The sequence below is a fragment of the Schistocerca cancellata genome, chromosome 8 (genome assembly GCF_023864275.1).
Source record: "Schistocerca cancellata isolate TAMUIC-IGC-003103 chromosome 8, iqSchCanc2.1, whole genome shotgun sequence".
Taxonomy (NCBI): domain Eukaryota; kingdom Metazoa; phylum Arthropoda; class Insecta; order Orthoptera; family Acrididae; genus Schistocerca; species Schistocerca cancellata.
Genome location: NC_064633.1, coordinates 606,433,028 through 606,437,071, shown reverse-complemented (window position 1 = coordinate 606,437,071; position 4,044 = coordinate 606,433,028). Strand labels below are relative to the sequence as shown.

General features: G+C 41.5%; 2 non-coding genes across 2 annotated transcripts; one reads left to right on the top strand and one right to left on the bottom strand.

Annotated features, from left to right (window-relative positions):
* Nucleotides 1–480: 480 nt before the first annotated feature.
* Trnas-uga (transfer RNA serine (anticodon UGA)) lies at nt 481–555 on the bottom strand. Its single transcript has one exon. It is a non-coding gene; the product is annotated as a tRNA-Ser (tRNA).
* A 290-nt stretch (nt 556–845) lies between these two features.
* On the top strand, nt 846–920 carry Trnas-uga (transfer RNA serine (anticodon UGA)). Its single transcript has one exon. It is a non-coding gene; the product is annotated as a tRNA-Ser (tRNA).
* The last annotated feature ends 3,124 nt before the right edge of the window (nt 921–4,044 follow it).

Below are 4,044 nucleotides of genomic sequence, written 5' to 3'. Positions count from 1 at the left end.
CATGGCGCTCACGCAACACGGACGGTGTTGCATGGCGTTTGACATTGTGAAATAAAACTATTGTGAGCTCCGTACTTAACGATGCACATACAGGGAAAAACAGTGATGCTAGTGCCATGTCGTTCTTAGGACGCCCGCACCATGTATAGGCACAGAGCAGTCTTTTTGCATACTACACGTAAAAATTGAGTCAGACATTTTGAGCAAAGTGGCGCTGTGGTAGGACAAGTATTCAGAAGGACGATGCTTCAAATACTCATCCAGCCATAATGATACAAGTTTTCCTTGATTTCCCTAAATCATGGCAGCGATTAAGCATTTTCAAAGGGAACCACTTGCAAGCCTATGGAAATCCGGACGCATTGTCTTATCTACATGTGGCTCCGGACATTAACACATTACAAACAAGTCGTTCTTCCTTTCTATCAATGACTTCCAGTTGTGGTGCAAACGTTCACATTAAACTTTCTGGCAGATTGTGTGCCGGACCGAGACTCGAACTCGGGACCTTTGCCTTTCACGGGCAAGTGCTCTACCAACTGAGCTACCCAAGCACGACTCACGCCCTGTCCTCACAGCCTTACTTCTGCCAGTACCTCGTCTCCTACCTTCCAAACTTTACAGAAGCTCTCCTGCGAAACCTTGCAGAACTAGCACTCCTGGAAGAAATGATATTGCGGAGACATGGAAACATCCCCCAGGCTGTGGAAAAGCCATGTCTCCGCAATGTCCTTTCTTTCAGGAGTGCTAGTTCTTCAAGGTTCGCAGGAGAGCTTCTGTAAAATTTGGAAGGTAGGAGACGAGCTACTGGCAGAAGTAAGGCTGTGAGGACGGGGCGTGAGTCGTGCTTGGGTAGCTCAGTTGGTAGAGCACTTGCCCGTGAAAGGCAAAGGTCCCGAGTTCGAGTCTCGGTCCAGCACACAGTTTTAATTTGCCACGAAGTTTCATATCAGCACACACTCCGCTGCAGAGTGAAAATCTCATTCTGGACGTTCACATAACTTTGTGTACTAACATACTTACCACTTCCGGCCTCCTCCTGCTGACAGATTCATGCATCCATTTCTAAAGATTGACCACAGAGATCACCAAACGCCACAGTGTTGCACTACTAATTGGTGCAGCTGTTGTAGGAGTGCGTGCACACTCTGAGTACTGCCGAGTCATCATTATCACGCATTTCGGACTCACATCTTCTTGAAGCTGCACAAAAGCATAGTGAGCGATCCACACCAATAACCTAAATGGACGTCACATCTGTTTAACAGTAAAAAAATGGTTCAAATGGCTCTGAGCACTATGGGACTCAACTGCTGTGGTCATAAGTCCCCTAGAACTTAGAACTACTTAAGCCTAACTAACCTATGATCAGGACTGTCTTTATGGACTGTGAGAAAATTTTAGCTTTTGACCAACATTGTATCAATAAGTGTGTACATTGGATATCTTTGTTAGTGTAATTATAAAAAATTTTATCAAATCATTATTGGCCACTGGCCAAAAAAAATTGTAAAATTTTTTGTGGGGAGCATGGGGGCTATGTAAGTAGGCTGTTTATGTGTTCTTCTATGTAAGTAGGCTGTTTATGTGTTCTCCTATGTAAGTAGGCTGTTTATGTTTTCTTATTGGCAAAGTTACGTAGCGCTCTATATGAAATACACTGGCTGTGCTGTGTGCAGTCTGTGGCTAGTTTGCATTGTTGTCTGCCATTGTAGTGCTGGGCAGCGGCAGCTGGATGTGAACAGCGCGTAGCGTTGTTCAGTTAGAGGTGAGCCGCCAGCAGTGGTGGATGTGAGGAGAGAGATGGCGGAGTTTTGAAATTACAGATATTATGACTTGTGATGATATTAAGGTAAATACATTGGTTGCTCTCTATTAATATCTTTCATTTGCTAACTATCTCTATCAGTAGTTAGTGCCTTCCGTAGTTTGAATCTTTTATTTAGCTGGCAGTAGTGGCGCTCGCTGTATTGCAGTAGTTCCAGTAACGAAGATTTTTGTGAGTTAAGTGATTTGTGAAAGGTATAGGTTAATGTTAGTCAGGGCCATTCTTTTGTAGGGATTTTTTGAAATTCAGATTGCGTTGCGGTAAATAATATTGTGTGTCAGTTTAAGCACAGTCATGTATAAATTTTTCTAAGGGGACGTTTCAAACAGTACATACGCAGAGACACAGAAGAGCTGATACTGTCTTGCCTGCTTTGTCCTAGTTGCAATAGTCATTCGTGGATTGCTTTTATAAGAATATTGGACTTGTTGCAGTAAAAGATCTGAAGAACGTAAAAAAAACTCAAAAAAAGGAAAATCGGGTAGTACCGCTCAACAGTCTGTATGAGAAAAAAAGTTTTTTTTTTTTTTCTAAACTCTAGCGCTACAGTCGTGTAACTAAAGTGCCATTGCAGTTTGTACTATGGAGACAGAAAACCGCACATGCATATTTTGAATCAATTAAGAGTGCATTTTGGAATGGCATTAAGTTATGCATGTCTAGTGAGTTTTCCCGCTCTCAGATCTAGCTTCGGAGTGTTGTATTCTTTTTCGTAAGCAAAAAATTACATTTTTATTGTATCTTCAGATACTAGTAATACTGTACTCTTTTTCTACACGCGTCTGAAGTTCGCTAAACCTGTGGATACTGCAGTAGTGACTACCACAGTAAAAATTTCAGTTCAAGAGGAGCAGCAATCTCGAAAAACAATAATCACAGCTATGGGGCAGACGAACGCAGTTAGAAGGAAGGTAACTGTGAAGAAGTCTTAGGGAGTAGTAGCGCGGAAAAACCAAGGCAAAATGGCTGCAGCAAAAACATCAATAAATCGAAAAAGAAATGGTCGTGGGAAGGACTGACTCAACATGCAGAAAAGGCAAAACAACCTTCGATAAAATTAAATGTACGGTGCAATATTAAGACTGCAATGGGAATTACATTGATAAACGCAGAGGATAGAGAAGATATGTGGAAAGAGTACACTGAAGGTCTTTATGAGATGGAGGACTTGCCTTATGACGAAATTAGAAGCCATATCGGAGACATAGGGGATACACTGTCACAGACAGAACTTAAAAGAGCTTTGGAAGGCTTGATATCAAGTAAGGCAGAAGAGGTAGAAAACATTCCATCGGAATTTCTAAAATCATTGTGTGAAGTGTCAACAAAAGACTACTCACGTTAGTCAGTATAATGTATTAGACTGGACACAAACCATTACATCTGCTGAAAAAAATCATCCACACAGTTCAGCCGATAGCAAGGGCAGATGTGAAAACTATCGCACGATCAGTTAACATATCAGGCATGCAAGTCGATGACAAGTATTATACATCAAGGAATGGATAAGAAAATTCAAGATATGTTACATGACGATTAATTTGGCTTTAAGGTGGGTTTTGGCGCCAGAGTGGCAGTCCTGACGCTGCTGTTTATAATGGAAGCACGACTGAAGAAAAATCGAAACAAGATTTGTTGACCTGAAAAAAAGCATTCCACGGTGTAAAATGGTGTGAGATCCTTGGCAAAATAGCAGTAAGCTACAGGTAAATATGGGTATATACAATATGTACAAGTAGCAAGACAGAATGGTAGGACTGGGAAATCAAGAATCTTAAGAATTGTGTAAGTGAGGGATGGAGACTTTTCCATTACTGTTCAATCTATGTAGCGAAGAAGCAATTACGGAAATAACAGTTCGGTTGAAGGGTGGGATTAAAATTCGGAGGGAAAGAATATCAATAACAAGATGCGCTGATGACATTTCTATCCTCAATGAATGAGAAAGAATACAGGATCTTGTAACGGAACTGAAATGATGGTGGGCTGACAGTAATTTGGAGCCCGCGCGTCGGAAACGGGCGCGCTTGTGTGAGACTTGCAGGGAGTGCACCCTGATGCCATCTATTGGCGAAACTGGGAATTAGCACTGCCTGTCAGACAATGCACTAAGCTCTCGGAGTCAAATGTATTCTTTTTCTTGGTAATTATAAGTTATTACTGTATAATTTAATGTTGTAAAGCGCTAGTAGTAAATTATTATGACTGGTATGGAC